At 52.3% G+C, this 19,596-nt stretch overlaps 1 protein-coding gene and 1 pseudogene across 6 annotated transcripts in view; both read right to left on the bottom strand.

The window, feature by feature from the left end:
• The window catches only part of GRB10 (growth factor receptor bound protein 10), a 207,274-nt gene that overhangs the window by 54,003 nt on the left and 133,675 nt on the right, over positions 1-19,596 (bottom strand). The gene's annotated exons all lie outside the window — the stretch shown is intronic.
• Positions 758-2,906, bottom strand: LOC101541899 (apoptosis inhibitor 5-like; annotated as a pseudogene).

The raw sequence follows: 19,596 nt of genomic DNA, 5'->3' as shown, positions 1-19,596 counted from the left end.
AGAAGTTAAAAAATCTTGAAAGTGGCAAAAGCAAACCAAGAGAGCATCCCTTACTTATTGGTACACCATGTCATCACCTTTTCCAAGTTTCTCTGGTTATTAAATCCTCAAATTCTAAATTATTCTATCTCATCCTGTAGAAACTTATACGTACATCAGATTCAATATTTTGCTGTTTTTCCTATAGGGCTCTCTGAATTTATTTTTGAAAATCTAGTCTTTTGTTTATCTTAAAATAACAATAATCATGTAAGTGCAACTGACTAAAAATTCCTCACTACTGGGAGGAAAACCGATTTAACAAGTTAATTATGGATTTAGCCTCAAAAGGATAATCATTGTGTCAGACTACCCATTCCTGGAATTTAAGAAAGCGATTTAAGTTGTGTAGTCAAGTTTTACAGCATGCATATATACATACACACATATATGCTTATGTATGTATATAATACATACACATTTATATTTGTATAGTAAGATCCCGTATTCAAAAGTTTCTATCACAATATATGGAGAAGAGTTAAATATGCAGTGCAAAGCAACTTACCTTCTCCTAAAAATGTAATGTCATTTCTACATTTTAGAAAGCTGGTATTTTACTCTTATGACACTAGGTAAAAATCTGCACCATTGCCTAGCAGCTTTAAAAAAACAAAACAAAACATTAAGATTGACTGTTAATCTTCTCCATATGTTGCGTGAAAAAAAGACACCAAGGGAGAGAAACCTCAGTAACCTTTCAAAACTGATCATCTGTATCAGTTATCAGAAACGAATCGGACAGAACTGCATTACATTTCAACTCGGATAGCTCTCTAACAAACTACCACGATGTTTAAAAGGTTCACAAGATGAAAGTCTGAATAATGATATTGCAAAAACAAGTCAAGATTGCAGACAAAGCATCCCAAAATATCGCTGTGGTTTTACCTTGGACACAACCATGGTTTGTTACAAAAGTATATCATACATACAAAGGTATAAAGAACATCAAGTTTTGTTTTGTTTTGTTTTGTTTTTTGCTTTTTGGGTTACTCCTGGCTCTGCATTCAGGAATTACTCCTGGCTCTGCATTCAGGAATTACTCCTGGCGGTGCTCAGGGGACCATATGGGATGCTGGGGATCGAACCCGGGTTGGCCGCATACAAGGTAAACGCCCTACCCACTGTGCTATCGCTCCAGCCCCAAGAACATTAAGTTTTTAGCTGAAGGCAGCAGTCCTTTTAAAGGGCCATCCCCGGCAATCCAATGAGTAGTAGAACTTATATTATTAAGCTCACAACAATGCTGAAGAATGTAATGAGATTCAGTAGAGTCTTCCTCGACTTCGATTTCCTCATGCTCCCCAGCCTCAGCCACCTCTACTTCCCCTGAAGGCTCCTCTCTGCTCATAATTATAGTTTCTCAAATTGCTGCTATATTTCCCACTAGGAGGATTATAGATCTGCCTGGCATCCCTTTTTGGTCCTCCTTGAGATTTCTTGGGTGGTGAACCTGAAGTTGTATTTTCACTGGCTCTCTTTTGCCCCATCTCAACCGTCTGTACAGGTTTCCAGGATAATGTTACCATACTCTTGTACGAAGGAGCAATGTGGAAGAGATCCTTGATTAAAACATTGATATTATTTGTTATTTTCAATGCAACAACTTTAATCTTGTTCTCTTCTGTTTTTAAGGCCTCCCCCATTTTACCCTGGAGAGCCAGGCGAAGTTGTCTAATATAAACTTGTAGGCCCCGTGCAAAGTACTGCAGCCTGATTTTGAAATCTTTGAGTTTTTCTGCATTCAGTTTGGCTGTTAAGAAATCTGGAAGTTTCCGTCCCAACTGGTGGAAGCTGTACAACAAACACTCAACGTAACTGAACTGCAGCTTGGGTTCCTCGTTGCACGCATTTTCCCCATTTTCTGCTTCCTCTGGAGGAAGAGGCATGTACTCCAATAACTTATCAAAGAGTTTCCTTAAGTTTGTTCCTAGTTTTTCCATGTCTCCACAAAATGAGCTCATCTCCGCCAATAGTTTCAATACCTCCAACTGTATATCAAGACCCTCCACTGGGGTAGTCAAGGGACTGAGGTTAGGAAGAACGTGCTCACAGAAATAAGTCAAAAACTTTGTGGAATGCACATTTTTAGAAAAAAAGAGGAACTGCCTGTCGCGTGCACTGCAGGAGTCTGTCCACACAGTCAGGTCTGAGGGACTGAAGGTTTGTTCTAAGACGGCCTGCTCAGCCACCAACTCTACAAGCTGCTGCTTCCACTCATGGTCTGGAGGCTTTTCAACCCGGACAGGATCTTCATGAAAAGAACAAATTCTTCACCAGTCACATCTTCTAGAACCTTTTAAGATTCAGTCAGGATAAGTTCTTCTAGTTCCTTTGTTAAGACTTCATCTGGTAAAGTTTTAAGTTTTGTAGAAAGAAATTTGATTGCTCGTTCTCTAACAATGTCCCCTCTCCCTAAAGAATTTGGCTAAACAAGCCACCTAAAGTCCCTTTTGCATCCATCTTAAATATACTTAACAGGGCATTGTTCACTAAGTTAAATTCTGCCTAGTCATCTGTTTGTAAAAGTTGGGTTAGTATATCAGCCACCCGGGGAAGATTTTCTCCAGTGGCAAATTGAGGCAATTCCTTAGTTGCTTGCCGTCGAATAGACACATCTTCATCCTCACAGAGGTCTAACTGGACATTGACAGCAGAATCGGCCAGTTCTGGAAAATGCTTAAAGAAGTTTGGAATAAACTGAGCTGCTAATCTTTTCTGCTTAGTACCACCTTTCACACCATCCAGGATCACTTGATAGGCATCTTTATGCTGGCCCACTTGCTCCGTGGCGTCGGCCAGGATGCCATAGTTGTGGTAGAGTTCCTCCACTGTAGGCATGGTGCGCCACAAGCCCCGGGCCCCGCGCTCCGCCTGCTGCTGCTGTTGACATCGTCGTCATCGTCGTCGCAGGCTGCACCAAGGCCGCTGCCAAAGTTCCCCCATTCCAAGCCCGCGACCGGCACTATTACGCCTCCAGCTGCCGCCTGTTCAATCACATTTTTTAGCTTCTCTAGGATGGTTCAGTACATCCCATTATTTTGAGAAAATAAGCTATTTTTGTAAAGCAACCCATTTTACAGAAAAGTCAAGGCTATTTGAAGATCTCCTTTGTGGCAGAATAGAAAGGGGCAACGAACCAGCTCCTTGGGTCGAGCGCAGGTTGCACGGTGCTCGGGTCCTGTTTTCCTCAGGACATGGAGGTGACCCCAGGCAGTCTGTGGGCGTCTCCAGAGCATTCCCACCTGATTTTCTCCTAGTCTAGTGCCCTCTCCTGAGCTTCTGGAGAGCGTGTCCATGTGTGCTGTTAGCCCCGCCCTCCTCTGCCCGACTCCTGAGTGAACAAACGCATCAGATCTGCACTGACCTCTGCCTCTCCTCCCCACCTCCCCCGAGCCAGCAGCTTTTCTTTCAGAACCAGCATCAAGGCTGAGCGGGGCGAGGCAGACAGGTACACACCTCTGTTCAAAACACTTGTGAGTGTGATCAGACGCTCTGTCCTCCTGCTCCTGGAACATCAAGGTTATTTTTGAGTGCTTGGGAGGGTGATGAATTAAGCACAATTCTGGAAAAAGATTTTAATCAGATAAAAGTATGTTTCCCCAAATCAGTTAAAGTTTGAAAAAGGCAATGCAAGAGCTGGTGATCTAACCTCTTAGACCTGCAGTTTCTGGGTCACACCAGTGATGCTCAGGAATCACTCCAGGTAGAGTCACTGGTTCCCATGCAGGGTGCCAGGGACTGCATGCAAATGCCCTACCTGCTGTCACTTTGCTGTTGGCAGGCAGGCAGGTAGGGAAGACCCCTCTCAAGGCAATAGGAAAGATCTGAGAAAAGTTAGCCCCAAAGTTGGAGAGCCTGACGAAACCCTCAACAGAAAAGCAGGAAAAAGCAGGAACTGAAGCCTGATAAGACCCTCTGCAGAAAACAGGAAAACACAACACAACACAACAAAACAAAAGAAAAGAAACAGGAACAGACCGGGAGGAGGCTGGACCCCTACAGAAATGAGGAACTTCAGCAAAGACAATGACACAATTAAGGACTTGAAAGAGATTCACCAGAAACTTCAAAGCTGTTCCTTGATACAATACCTCATCAATCCCCACCTCTGTCAGAAAACTCCAGACTAAGGCGTCCTTAGGAACATACACAGAAAAGCAGGTCCTGAAGGCCCTTTCAAGGCTTCCTGGTCTTTGGGGAAGCCCACGCTCTCCCCTGAGTGCTTACTCTCTCTCTTCCCCTTCAAACCCCCAGATACAATGTTTACTTCACTGCTTGTCTACTCCTGAAATTCTTTTCTATGAGTGAGACAAGAACCCTGGAAGCCCTGGGTATGGCCTGGGACTGGTTTCTCCTTTCTTGCAGAGAGCGAATCCTCGCTCCAGCCTGAGTCTGTGGCTCCCCGAGAAATCAGGTGGTGGGATCAACTCCCTGCCTGGCAGACCAAGCAGGCTGCAGGTGTGGGCCGATGGCCATGGTGGGGCTGGCGGGACTCAGGCCCAGCCAATCAAGGGCTCATCGCAGACTTTATTGGTCTTAGTCTGCCCAGCGGGTCCCGGGGGGGCAGAGGCGGAGTGGGAGATGGTCACTGCCTTCTGTCCTCCTGACTCATGGGAGCCTCCCGTGGGTCCACTGACCTCAAGTGGGTCTCAGAAGGCTGCACTGCCAGGTTAACTATTCTCTGATGTTCCCACAGGCGTGAGCTCTGAGTGAAGCATCACTGCTTAAACGGAGAAACCTCTCTCTAGATACATGGGGCAGTCAAAGTTAGTTAAAATGTGGTATAATGTTAAACACTGGAATTAGTTCTATGAGAGGTCTTTGTATTACTACTGCAACTTTAGAGGTTTCAGATTATTCTAAAACTCAAAGTACAAACTAAAAAGCTACAAAAATTGTACCAAAAGAAAGAAATGAGAGTGGCCTTTTCACAAGGCCAAACCAACCCACAGAACTAAATCCGCAAGAAACTGTTTCTCTCTTGGCTGAGTCCCCAGTGTCAGGAGCCAGGACGTGACAGGATGGACTCCAAACGGGCACATGCTGCTGGTCACAGCTGCAGCTGAGCCTGTGCCTGGCGCAGGGACTCTGTGAGGTCTGCGATGCTGAGAGCCCCCTTCCGCCCTGGCCAACTCCTGCTCCTTTCTTGCAGGCGCCTCAGGCATGCTGGTGGGGAGGGGGCCCAGCCCCCAAGCCTTCTCCTAGGATTATCTTCTCAAGTCGCCATTTGCCATTCGGAAGCAGCTGCCTCCCCACTGGCTGGGCCTCCTGGGAAGGAAGGCGGGTTTTCTCCTATCAGGAGGGGCGCCTCAGGTCTGATCTCCACGCGCAACCAACCAGGAGGGGTTTGATATGTCGGGGAGGGAAAGGGTCAGGTCAGTGAGGCCAGCAGGGCCCCTCCTCAGCCTCTGCCCAGACTAGCCGTGCCTGGCGCGGGACCCTGTGAGACTGGGAGGAAAGGGGAAGCATTAGGAAAGAGGAGGGGGACATCACGGAGGCAGGAGACTGGGGAAGGGCCCCACATCTTGGAAATTACATTTCTGGGAAGCGATCAAGCCACCAGTGCTCAGGTTGGTGATACAGAAAACAAAACCTTCCCCTGCAGCAGCCCCTGAAGAGACTGGACCCGGCCTGGAGAAGGGGCCTGAGGAAATGACCAGAACACCTGCAACTCCTTCTTTTGATTGGATTAACCTTAGCGAGCCAGATCAGAGATTATTGGACCCCCTGGAGAGAAGATCCAGCAGGAACAAAGGTCAATAAAAGGAGTTTCAAAGAAGACCTCTCCCAGCTCTACCCACTTAGAACAACCCTAGCAAGGGGCACGGGGGCGGGGGGGAGGGGAGGGCAAATTGGACAAACCCTATAAAAGTCACCTTGAACAAAGGAAGCTGCGTGAGCCCACAACATGGCCCAGCACATTTGTCGCCTGCATCTCCTATCTTGAGATGTGCCCTTTCATGCTTTCATATTTAACGTTGGAGTGCGTGCAGGGGCTCTTGCCCCCTTTGGAGAAGCCTGAATTCTCTTTTGAGCACAGTACTCTCTCACACTTCCTTCCCCTCCCTAAAAGCCTTCAAATAAAATCCGTTATGCTTCACTGTTTGTCAACTCCTGAAATCTTTTCTGCGAAGAAAGACAAGAACCCAGTAACCCTGGTAAGGCCTAGGACTAACTTTTCTTTCCTGCAAAAAGCAAATCCTCATCCCAACCTGACTTTGTGGCTCCCTGAGAAATTTCTCCTGTGCAGAGAAGACCTAACGGACATCAGGTGTGGCTTGACGGCCACCCAGTAGGGCTTGTGGGGTTCTGGCCTGCGCCCAGCAGGGGCTCATCGGAGACTTTGTCAGTTCTGATCTTCCCAGATGGCCTCGGGTGGCAGAGAGGATCAGGGAGAAACCTCCCCCCTACCCCAAGCCACCCGTGGGGCCAACCGTCAGAGCAGTTGGTGAAAATAAGAAGTTTTGCTGCAAGATTAGAAATATAAAAATTTCTAAGAATGGAGAGAGAGCGCACATCCAAAGAAAAGATTTGGCCCTAGTAACAGACCCCACATCTTTCCGGGTAAGAATTTTCTCTGGCTGATAGTTCCACCAGTCCTCAACCCTTGGGGGCTCAGGCTCAAGTTTCCAAGGCAGTGCTACAGATGCACCTCAGCAAACCTCTGACCCCAGGGCACAGTGAATAGCTTTTAGACTTTTTCTGGCCACAGAGACCACAGCTGGCCTGCATCTGGCCTTATCAGCAGAGCCGGTGCCCTGTGGGTGAGTCCATGGCTGCCCCGAGGCATTCTGTGCCCCACACAGAGCAGTGAGGCCCAGCACCCATCTGGCTGTGAAGGAAACGGAGGCCCTTGACAATACTCGTGGAACTTCTTTTTGCAAACATGTGATTCTGACCAACACATAAATCCTTTGCCCCTGCAGTCACACTTCAGGGACACTATCCCTATAAGCCAATTTAGACGTTCACCCGTTTATCATCTTTCCACATCCTGAGACCAAAGACACAGGCACAAGAATGTTGATTTCAACTTTGTTCTTTTCGTTTTGGGCCACACCTGGCAGTACGCAGGGCTGACTCTTTGCTCAGTGCTGAGATCACTCTTGGAGGTGCGCAGGGGACATCTGTGGGGACAGGAATCAAGCCCATGTTTGCCACATGCACGGCAGGCAACCTACCCACTGCACTATCTCCCTGGTCCCAATTTCTGTTTTGTTTACTGTAAGAAAGAACTGCAAACAGTAGAACTGCAAATAGCAATACTTCTTATCAAAAGAGTTCTGGATAATTTGATGGTTAAGACAGCAGAAAACCCAAAAATTCTATCTTTATGCAGCTTGGTTGTTTGATGAGAGACAGTCCGCCTGCTGCAGTAACTATGGACGCCCCTTGGGAACTGAGGCCTGCTCAGACGCTAATAATGCCAGCCCAAAGAAGTCTACACATCTGCCCCGGCCCTTGAGAGAGAGATGAAGGAAGATCTGATAAGAAGATAAAGAACACCGAGAGCTCAGAGCCCTTCCCCTTGACAGTGCCTGGGCAGATTCCTCTCTGGAAAGAACTGCAAGCCAAGGTAATTTGGAGAATATGCAGTCGAGACCCCTTCCTGAGTCGTGCCCAGCCCCATTCCCCTTCCCGGTCAGGAGAAGCCCAGGTTCTCTCTCAAAGTGTCTTCTTCTCTCCCTTCCTTTCTAATGCAATATGTCTGCATCTCTATTAGTTTTCTCTTGAAATCCGTTCTACAAGAATGATCAGTAAACCCGAGAAACCCAGACTTAGGGCTTCCCTTCTATTAAGAGCAGAACCTTCTGGAACCCGAAAATTGCTGTCAGTGGCAGGGATCAGTTCCCAGGCTACAGGGGCCAAGTGGTCTCGGAAGCCACCCGTGGGCCCCTTTGGGGTTCTGGCAGTGACAGAGGGCCCCTGTGAGGGCATGTGAGGGCAGACTGTCATGAGGCAAACCAGAAGGCAGCCTTTGTCACCTGCTGCCTGCCACACGCACAGGAGACGGAACAGTGTCCGCTCTCTTCGCCAGCTCCACAGCACAGAAAGGGACCAGCCTGGGCCCCCTCCCACCTCGAGCCTTTCCTTCCCAGAATGCCTGCCTGGCTCCCCCTATTTCCCTTCAGTTGCTGGCTCCCAATCTTTGGTGGTGCAGAGTGACAAGGAGCCCGTGGTGTCCACTTGGGAAGGGCCTCGTGCAGATTCCTGCCCCTTAGGCACTATGCAGCTGCTGGCAGGGGGCCAGGCGGAGAGCAACAGCATGCTCTTGCGGCCAGGATCACCCACACAGGGCGCCCCTGCTCCCCAATGGTGACAGTCCCACTCTCTTTATTATAGCGGCTGAGGCTCAAAACTCCACCTGCATACACTGAAAACGTACTTGCAAGTGAGAAAATATTAAAACGAAGCATCTAAAAGTTAGGTTGAGGGGCTGGAGAGATAGCACAGCGGGTAGGGCGTTTGCCTTGCACGCGGCCGAGCCAGGTTCGGCTCCAGCATCCCATATGGTCCCCTGAGCACAGATAGGGGTAATTCCTGAGTGCAGAGCCAGGAGTGACCCCTGAGCATCGCTGGGTGTGACCCAAAAAGCAAACAACAACAACAACAACAAGTTAGGTTGAGAGGGATAAAAATTCAACTATAACACAGATTACAAAGATTTCTTTTCTGGATTCTTGAACAATAGGTGGCTACAGATTCCAACAGACGAGTGATCTCTAAGTAACCCTAGACTTAGCCAAGAACATAATGATGAGGCTGGCACTGCCTTTAAGAAAACGCAGGCCTGGTTTTGATACAACAGCGTTGGGAGAGTGGCACTCTGGGTGTATCCAGTCTGTCACTTTCCATCTTGCCCGTGGAGCAGGGGCTGGGAAATGGCAGCTGATAAAAGGAAGGTCCTGGCAGCCAGCTAGGAGAGCTCAGGGCCTGCTGGGGCGTCTGTGGGGTGCGCAGGGACCTGGCTTACAAGCAGGAGGCACAGGCTGAAGACAGGAGAGCTGGGACTAGAGGGTAGGGAACCCTCAGGGCAAGTCCTGGAAAGGCACAGGGACAAGATTTCAGCCAGGAAAGCGCACATAGGGGCCCTGAGCATCACACAAGATGAGATGGGGGTGATATCCATGGACGGGAAAGCATGCCAGGCGAGTGACATCGTCACGGGAGAGGCGGCCTGCACAGGGGAGAGGGACCCGCGCCCATCCACTAAACGACAATAAACCAACTTCCCACCTCCCAAATTCTGCATGCAGGTAACTCATACAATTCTCAAGAGCCTTCCAGGGTAGGAAAAATCCAGTTTTAGGCCAATAGTTCACTCCATCTACTTAAGAACCTCGCTTCTATTTTGAGATCAAGGACTAAATCATAAGAATGCTTTCCTGGGATTAAGTGCATGGACACTGAGCACAAGAAGGACAAATACTCAGCACGCCCTGTTAGGCCAATATGCTGAGGGATGTTTTTTTTTTTTTTTCGAAAGAAGGATAAAATGATAATCGAGTGGCGCTCTCTTAGAAGAAGGAAGTAGGGAGATGCTTCTCCACCCCAGAAATCGAGCACTTGGTAGTGGTCCATCCAGACAAAATGAACTTCTGAACAAAGCAGACAGTGCAGAGTCTCAGAACTGAAGCCTGCAGCTGGCGAGGCCACGCACGGCCCCCCTCGCTCATGCCGCCTGGCCCCGTCTAGTCTCAGGTTTTCCAATATGTTGATGCTTTCAGAAAAAAAAAAATGTTTACATGTTTGGAGGCATATTTTGAACTTTGAACAGGGCCTTTCTTCATCAAGAAAATTTGGGGGAGTGGAAAGCAACGCAGCCATCATGGGCCTCAGAGGCGCTGGTGAGAGGGTTCCGTGATTGGGCCTTGCAACTGTCTGGGGCCACCAGCCCTGACAACAGTCACGACAAAAAGAAGATGTTATCCTAAAAATACCACATGTACAGCAACACTGAAAAAACTGGCAGCACAATTTTTCTTCTGCACTTCCTAAGGAAAGTACTGTCTGGGGCAGGATCTGAAGGTCAGTCAGAAGTTACCGAGATCCATGCGCCAGCACCAACTGCCCCCACACTTGACTCAGCTTCATCTGTCCAGTGAACATCCTTTATAAGCGACAGCAAAGGTCTCCTGGGCACAGGATCCGCTCAGGCCCACGGGCCACAGTGGTTCTGTCTCTTTTCTCAGTCCCCTTCCGACAGCCCCTCAGACTAGGTCGTGGTTGCTGCTGGTTACCTTCAAGACTTGAGCAAGTGCTAGCCAGAGCTGGCCCAGCCTGCTGGTTCTGCCGAGAAGTGCTCCTGTTCCGTGTGAGCACCCTCTCACTGGAACCCACTGGCAGCTCCACACGGCTCCAAGCAATTCCCGAGGACATCAGAGCTGCCTGCCAGCATCTCCAAGGATCCGTTAGTTTTCAAATGAGACCAGGAACTCTGCCCTCTGAGCTGCTCCTGTCCTGTGACACGGGTCTCCCTTCCCTGCTTCAGCACTACCTGGGCCAGGAGGACTGACCGGACACTACACCAGGATCCCTGTGCTGTGGTGAACATGTTTCAGGTCTGTTTACTTCCCCTTCCTCTTTCCTTTGCCAGTGTTGTGAGGGGCCAGGCACTCTGGGCTGTGGAGCTTTCCAGGGGCCGCACACTTTAGCTGTGGTGCCAACTCAAAGCTGCTGATGGCCCACGGGACCCGGCACGCTTGGCTGAGGGGTCACAGTCACACTTTGTGAGCAGCAGAGTTTTGAGTCTCATTCTTCCGAGGCAGGTGCTTACCTGAGCCACAGGCCCCAGCTCTCACACCCACCGTTAAAGCAGAAAACAATGGCCTGTGGTAGGGATCCCCAAATCCGGGGGCACAACTACTGGGTCCCCTCAAGTTTGCTCCAACCTGCCCAGCTCTCTCTACCTCCAGCCTTTCTGGCTGAGTCCTTCCCAGCTGTGGTTTGGGTGTGAGGCAGGCACCTCTTGCTGGCAGCGTGCCCACACGAGAGCCAGGCCGGCCTCTGGACTGCAAGTCTGCTTCTGTTCTACCTGCTTCTCGGGCAGCTTTCTTCATCCCCAGAGCAAGCTTCCGGAAGACGCGAGGTCCTGCCTCAGAGAACCCTCCCTCATCCTGACCCACTTGGCACCAGCTCCCTGGCCCAGGGAGTCTCCCTGAAGAGCGGGAGCCCCTATTTCTGGAACAGTCTCAGTCCCCAAGCCCAGAGAGCAGCCTCTCGTCCTCTGCCCCTCGATGGCGCGCTGCGGGAGAGCATTTCCTGACACCAGAACATCTGTGCTGCAGGAGCACCTAGAGCCAGTCGTGTCCCCGAGGACTGTCCAGGTCAGGGCCTACGAGCTGTGGACGCTGCTCAGACCTCCTGTAGTGCGGCAGGTGGACGGTGCATCTGCTTCCCCCCCGGGAATAGTCTGGGAGCGGACAAGGGGAGGGCGGCACTGGCGTCTCAGGCTCTCGCAGTCACGCATCCTGGATAAGCCCTCCTCAGTGACCCCGTCAGGCTGCAGGTCCCAGGAGGTGACGACAGGAGTATCTTGGTCCTCACTCTTCCAGTCTTGCGTGTCGTTTTTCACACAGAGATCTGCCCTCACTTCAGACATGGTCTCGAATACCTTCCTGCTCCGTTGTGCGCTGAGGGCAAGGCATGGCGACTTACCTTGCTGTGCCGTCTCTGCGGCTGAGAAGGAGCGTGAGGCAGCTGTTTGCTAATGCAGATGAGGAGGAATCCAGGGTGTGTGTTCAACCCCAGTTAGACAAGACCAGGTAGGACAGAGCAGCACGGGCATCCCGGCAGGCAGACAGCAGGTGTCGGGGTTTCCAGGCCACTCTCACAGGAAGGGCATGGACACATGTGGTTGGGATGCTTCTGGCTGAGGGTTAGGGTTCAGGAGCTGCAAACTCATGCAAGTCTTCCCGAATAATAAACCACCATGAGTCTGGCCTGAAGCACAACAGGCAGCTCTGGCTGAAAACCTGAGTCCTGGGCCGGCCCCGAGGGGAAGTTCAGGATGGGACCAGCATGGCCTCAGAGCAGCTCAGGAGCATCCGTGGCACATCAAAGATGCAACCAGGACAGTCGATGTCCAAGGGGTAGCACGTGAAGGCCAAATGAATGAGGCCCATGGCAGAAGACAAGGGTGCTGAGTGGTTATCCTGGGGCCACAAGAGTGAAACAAGGCCCAATGGGGCCAGGGGTAGAAGGACTGACAAACACTGATTCACAGCCCTGACCACTGGAAAATCAGGCGGCAACGGCAAAGGATCCAAGTGTGGTCTAGAGAATTCCCAAATTACACCATCTGTTAGCGCCCTCGTCAGAAGGCCAGGTCAGAAGCACAGGAAGAACTTACGGAATACTGAATCCATGGAAAAGTACCTAGAATGATATATACTGGCTGATATCAAAGGTCTGGAGACTACACCAAATAGTGGATAAATCAAGACAACTGAGGTTTGTTTGTCTTTTAATCTTTCTCAATACTGTCTGTGTGAAGCTCAGTGAGAAGTTCAAAGGTAAGAGCACAGGTCAACCGAATATCCCAAGGTTCAGTAACCGCACACGGCTTTTTGCTTCTTCGTGGAACTGAGTGTGTTCCTGATGCTGAGGCGGCCATAGCCTCCTCCTCCTCTTCTCTGGTATCAAACTGAAGAGCAAACGGGAACGAGCTCCAAGGAAGTGAGACCAGGACAACCTGTCAAGGCGCCACTGGGGGAAGGAGGTCACTCTTACCAGAAAGAGGGTCTGCAGGCGGTCACCACGCTAGTGCTGTACAGGCCACTCCTGAATGACCTGCTCAAGATTTTGCTTCTGGAAGTGGCAAGCCAGTAACACGGGGCTGGTAGAAGTGACTCCATTTAACATGTGTGACCTCGTGTCAATCCAGGGGAGCAGATGGGAGACCCTGCCCCATCTTCCGCACTCAGGGTTCTCCTGAGACAGACGAGCCCAGGCCCAGGTTCTATGAAAAGGAAAGGGGCCTCAATTCTGACTCAAGGGAATCTCAGCTTGGAAAACAGTGAGGTGACTACATGGGTGTATGGGGGAGGAGGATACCGCTTGCCAAGAGTGCCCGGTTCCCTACTGGGGGCAAAATCGGAACAGGCAGGAGAGGCCTTGCTCCCAGAATCCCTTCCAGGCGGGTGATGTGGGTGTTCTCTTCTCCAGAAACTGCTGGTAGGAAAGGAAGTGGGAGTCAACACAGAGAGAGCAGAAAGCCCAGCAGCCACAGGGGGTGTGTGGAGAGAACTCAGCTCACAGGACACTCAGCCACCCCCGGCCAGCGAATGCCAGCTCCAACTCCTATGGAGCACTGTGGGGGTGAGAAGCAGGGCTGGGTGGGAAGGTGGGGAAGGGAGGGGTGGGGAGGGGGAGGGAAGTAATTGGATGAGAGTGGAGGGGAAAGGGAGAGAGGGGGAAGGAAGAAGAGGGGAAGGAGAGCAGGAAAAAGAAGCAAGGTAAGGAAAAAGAAGGAGAAGGGAGCCGGGAAGCACGTGGAAGGGAATGGAAAGGGGGGCGGCTAACAAACAAGGACAAGCAGCTCTCCAGGACCGGGACCTGCGCGTGTGTCCGGCTGACCTTGTGCTGGGAAAACCACCTCTGTCCCCAGGGAGAGATGCGCACTCTCCGGGTCCTGGGGCTGATGTCCCCAGGTGCCCCTGTGGGCAGAGCAGCTACAGTGCTCTGGACTGGTGCCAGAGGCTCTCAGCATGAGGCAGGCCTCGGAGGCCTAGGCTGTGCGCGTCTGACTTGGGGGCTCCATGGGAGACAAGTGGCACAGTCTGGAGGACGGGCAGATGGGCTGGGCAGTGGGCAGTGCGGCTGGGGGAGAGTGCCAGATGCTCCTTTAGGCACAGGAGGGGCAGGACCCTCGCCCCCTCCACAGCAACCGCCACAAACCCATCAGAAAGGCCCAGTGAAGGCCCAGAAAGACCCAATTCCGATCACTTGCTAAGTGGATGTGCAGAACCCTACGCAAGGAGGTAATTAAGTTCCAGAAAATTAATTTTTTAAATGAAGGGAGCAGAGCGAGGTGGGCCTAAGACAGCACGTGTGCCCGCTAGTAGCAGGGTCACAGTGCGTGACTAATTGTTTCTGGGTAATGAGTCAGTGTAGAGTTACAGGAACATCTGCACGGCTGAATGGATGCCGACGGAGCGGCCCTGAGGCCTGCACAAGGCCTCCAGAGGATGTACACAGACCCCAGGTAGCCGTCCACCGCCTCCCGCGGGCACTGGCATCCTGGGAAGGGAGCAGTGCCTGCGGTCGGCCTTCAGCCTCCCTGACGCCTCAGGGCCAGCGCTGCTCCGTGAGTGGGCAGGGCTGTGATGCACGGTCACATGGCCCTTACCCAGGAAGTCACCCATGTTTGTCTGCAAGAGCCCTGCTCTCCGAGGGCCAAAGACACAGGAGGCCCCAGCTCCGAGGACATAATGATGGCCTTTGAGAAGCTCAGGCTGTTCCTGCCACTTCTAGAAAGGCTCCTGCTGGCAGCCTGGGTCCTAAGAGCTAGTTACCCACAGGAAGGGGCAGCAGAGAAGGGCCCTTCACTTCTGCGTCTGCCCCTACCTCTTCTGTGCGGGACATGGATGCTCTGGACGGAACAGAGCAGGGCCCACTGCCAAACGGCGGCTGTGAGTACAAGCAGGCAGGGTGTCCCTGAGATTCTGAGGGCTGGAGCTGGCCAAGGGATCCCACTCGCTTGCAGACCTTCATGGTCTCTCTTCAGAAAGCAGAGAAGTCAATCCCGAACACTCCCTGGTGATGCTTCTATGGCCAAACAGCTTAGACCCTGGAAAGAACCTGGCCCAGTGTGAGCTTACGCGCCCATCCGCGTTCACTCCAGAGGTGCCACTGGCTAATTCCACAGCGAGTTTGCTTCAAGGGCTGAGGGCTGCCCTGGGATGGGTGAGGGGCAAGGGAAGGGCTGGGCGGGACTATTTTGCAGCCCCTTCCAGGGCCCCGGCAAGCCCCACCACCAGGTTCCAGAAAGGAGCTGCTCCTCACCTGGGTACACATATATCGCCGGAACATTCCATGTGACCCCAGACCTGCAGCACTTTGCAGCATCCCCTCTTCCCACCTCCCCACTCACCACTGCCCCCTCCCCCATTCCTGGAGTGGAATGGCCCATTTGAGTCTGGCTCACAGCAGCAGCGGCTAAAGACAGAACCTGGCACAGTGCCACGCTCTGAGCAAAGCTCAGGCCAGAGCAGCGAGCAGACCTGCCTTTCTGGAGAAGACTGAGCCTCTGACGGAAGCAGCGTCTCCACAAGTCGCCCTTCCTCCTCAGCTCGGAGACAGTCCCACTCACACCTGCTCCTGCCTGTCCACAGCTGCCACTGCAGGAGACTAGTGAAAACCAATTTGTAGCTTTTCGTGGATTTGGGCTGTTTCCCCTTATGGAATTCTCTGAATCTTGGTTCCTGCGACATACCATTGAGCATCCACTCTGCCAGGTGCCAGGAAAGCAAATCAAACAGGTTCACCGGCAGACGTGACAGGCTCTCTCTGGAGTCTCCACCTTGTGCCTACAGGTCCAAACCTGTCTGCAAGCTGGCTTAAGAGAACTGGAGGGCCGGAGAGAGAGTTCAGTGGGTAAGGCACCTGCCTAGCATGCAGCCAGCTTGGATGCAGTCCCTGGCACCCCTCTGTCCCCACCCCCTAGCATAGTTAGGAGTGATGCCCGAGCTCAGAGCCAGGAGTAAGCACACTGGGTATGCACAACCCTTACCCCCAGTTTTTGTTGTTGTTTTTTTTTTTTTTAAAGAAAAGAAAACTAGACTGGGGGGAGTTTCTATTTTAAAGGTGTGAGTAAATCCTGATTTCCCTTGAACTGTCCAAAGACCTGGAGATACGGGCCCGGATTCTCTGGCCTTGCTCCATGGATCCAGCAAATGCTCCCTGGGTGATGCCTCTCACCAGCCGCTTCCCGAGCCTCTGATCAGAAGAGAGTGTGACCGGCCAGGCTGCCCGCCCCGGGCCCGATGCTGCCTCTGCTCTCACTCAGCACCCAACACCCAGGGGAAAGCAGCCCTCAGTCCTCGCCCAGGGGATATGCCACCTCCGCAGGGCCCTGCAGTGACCCAGGGCGCACACCCTCCATCCAGGTCTGGCCAGAGTCATGGCCTGGTCTAGGCCAAGAACCGCATCATATTCTGCAGCGGGTGGGCTCTGGCCCGAGGCGCAGGGCCGGGGGTTTGCCTGGTGTTTCGGGTAGAGGTTGGGCCCTTCAGCCTCTGGCGAGCCTTGCCCAGAGACCAGCACAGAGTACGTGGGGGTACGTGCCACGGGAACCCCAGGTCTCAGTTCTGACACCTCAATAGGGAGAGTCCAACATCCGTTGGCCCTGGCCCCTGGGCACAATGGCCCCAGCACGAGATGTGGCACTCACACAAGCACCCTTTCCTCCTGCTTCCAACCAGACACGGTGCAGTTTAGACGGCCTTGTGCCGAAATACAAAAACTCACTTTCCTGATACTGACTCACTGTATTCTCTTAGGGAAAAAATGATTCCTCAGTGGTCCAGAGCAGATAGGGTGTTTGCCTTGTACCCAGCTGACCCAGGTTTGATTCCTGCACCCCATATGGTCCCCCAAGCCTGCCGGCAGTGACCCCGACGTGCAGAGGCAGGAATCAGCCCTGAACACCAGCGAGTGATGCCCAAGAACAAAACAAAAAAAATTATCCTTCAGAAAGAAATTCCATTTCTTTTAAATAAAGAGATGAGATGCTATTCAACAAAAGATTGAACTATTAGCCACATTACCCTTTCATAAATGAGGGGAGGATGCTCTTCGCAGGGCTGAACCTTAGATGAGTCAGCACTCTGCTAAAATAGGCTGGGGAACCTCGCACACATGCTAAGGACAGTCACCTGCTCTCAGGGCGGGGGGAATGCACTCGGCCTTCTTCTGTGAAGGACCGCCAGGTGAAGCCACCCCCCAGTGAAGCCAGAGTCCAGAGAACCCATGTCCACTGCAGAACAGCCACGCGTGCTCCAACTAGTAGCACGCCAAACAGGACTGCTGGAAAGGTCCCATAAAGCAACATGCCGAGAGCCTGAGGAGCCTAAGGCACGAACTGAAGAGCCCGGGACACATGGCGCTGCGGGAGGCAGCTCTCATGCCTGCTCTGGAGTGTCCACATGCAAAGGCTTTTCACGACTACGAAACTCTCAGAAACTTTTGCAGGTCACTGCATCAACCGGCGGCAGCTGCACAGGGCCCAGAGCCTGGGCAACCTGAGGAGGTGAAGCCCCAGGCAGCTGAGCATTGGAGCCTGAGCACATGTCACTTTGGGATCTCTGTTCACCAAGAGGAGCAGCTAGAAGGGCGTGCAAAGGGCAGTCCAGAGGCAAGGAGACAGTTCCAGAAGGCCCCAGGTTCTTGAGCACTGACCGCCTCCTCCCCACCCACAGCTTTCCGCTCCCCGCTCCTGCTCTGATGGGAGCCCAGAGGTTTTTCACACTCTTGCCTTGCACGCGACTGACCCAGGTTTGTTTGTTTGTTTGTTTGTTTGTTTGTTTTTGCTTTTTTGGGTCACACCTGGTGTTGCACAGGGGTCCATCTTGGCTCTGCACTCAGGAATTACTCCTGGCGGTGCTCAGGGGACCATATGGGATGCTGGGAATTGAACCTGGGTCAGCCGCATGCAAGGGAAACGCCCTACCCGCTGTACTATCTCTCCAGTCCCCCGACCCAGGTTTGATTTCTCAGTCCCTCTCGGAAAGCCAAGCAAGCTACCGAGAGTATCCCACCCACATGGCAGAGCCTGGCAAGCTACCCGTGGCGTATTCGATATGCCAAAAACAGTAACAAGTCTCACAATGGAGACGTTACTGATGCCCGCCTGAGCAAATCGATGAACAACTGGAGGACAGTGCTATGACAGTGTGACAGTACTACCTACAGTGCCCTGGCAGCAGCAGTCTCACAGTTGTTCGCACAGTCAGGGGCCCTGCAGGGCATGTTCATGCCACCAAGTTCTACAGCCACCTGCAGGCTCCCAGAGAATATAAACACACAGCCCGCGGTTGCCTATGACTTTGCGTGCAAGGAAAATAAACCTCTGGCTTCTTCCTTTGTCGAGAAAACGGAAAAGCAAGAGCAAGATCCTGCTTGGCAGCAGCTGCCACAGGGCAGGGGGCATGGCGCCCACCTGGAGGTGGCCACGGGACAGTTCAGAGGGCTCAAAGTGCAGCAGGTGGCCCAGAGTCAGTTTCTGGTATCACGTGGCCCTCCAAGCACAGCTAGGGACAGTACGGACTGAGGCTCCGGTGTCGGTCAAGAAATAGCCTCAATGCTGTGAAAACCACAAAAGAAGCACAGCTCTGGCAGTCAGTGCTCAGTGCAATGTCTCTGGGCTTGAACGGCAGCATGGGGCAGCATGGGGCAGGAGAGGCAGACGCCAACACAGACTCAGACTCTGGGACCCAGCGCAGGCTGGATTCTGGGTTTCCTGGTTCTGCCTACACTAAGGACAGTACGTGGGCCTGCAGGTCCCCGTTCCAGCCGAACCTGGCGCGGCCAGCCAGATAAGATTTTCACAGTTTTATTTTAGGACAGTGGCTTCAGAAATAGCTCAGTGACCAATCCACAGACAGCTTGTCTGGACCCTTGCAGCAGAAGGTCAGGAGGCAGACGACCCGCACAGACGTCAGGCATGTGATGAAGAGCTGCTGGCCCCGAGACAGGAACACTCACTCACCTCCAGGGGCTGGGGGACAGCGTGGCCCTCGGCCTGCTCTAGAGCTGGGCACGTGAGGTCAGGACGGGGGCATGGCCGGGAGGGAGTGCTTAGAGCGCAGACCCCGTGTGGCACAGGCAGGCAGGCCGAGGGCAAGGGAGGCTGGTGTAAACCGTACTCAAGGAGGGCAAGCGTTGGCGATGCAGGGGGATCAGGAGAGTCAGTTCCAGGCATCCGAGAAAGAATGCCACGTAACAGAAATATGGGAGGGACCCGGAAGCACCTAGTTTAAGTGGCTGAAATGAGGAGTGCTGGATTCTGACGTCCGTTCCCACCTTTGCCCTAGTTTTCGTCCAGGTAACACTTTGCCTTGCCACTCCCAACAGGTCATTCACCCTGCCCTGGCAGACTCTATTCAAAGCCAGAAATGTGCCATGGAAAGTCTTCTACCTACACTCCGCTCAAGTCAAGTGGCATGAGAAAAAACACTTCCCTTCGGTTCATCACTTCATCATCCAGCATTAGTAAGTAAAATGGGTTCTGGTACTGCTTCCCACGTGGGGGAGAGGGATGTCCCAACATACCTGCCAAACAACTCTCAGACACAGAGGGGGTCACCTACACTCAGCTCTGCCCCAACCTCATGTCTGCTGCCAAGTCCAATCCGTGCTGTGACCTGTGTTTTCTACCTCCTCTGACAATAAATCTGAAATTCTCAGGACCCCTCTTCAGATATGACTGACCTGCACCCAGGGGTGCTATTCTAAATCACAGGCTTATTGTGAAAAGTGATCGTGAAGGAGAAGCCAGCTGGGAAAGACTCATAAGGGGCATGAGGGAGGGGCGCAGTGCTCCCACGCCCT

Source organism: Sorex araneus, chromosome 2, assembly GCF_027595985.1.
Source record: "Sorex araneus isolate mSorAra2 chromosome 2, mSorAra2.pri, whole genome shotgun sequence".
Classification (NCBI taxonomy): Eukaryota; Metazoa; Chordata; class Mammalia; order Eulipotyphla; family Soricidae; genus Sorex; species Sorex araneus.
Note: the sequence above shows the minus strand (reverse complement) of the source record. Positions and strands in the feature narration are given on the sequence as shown.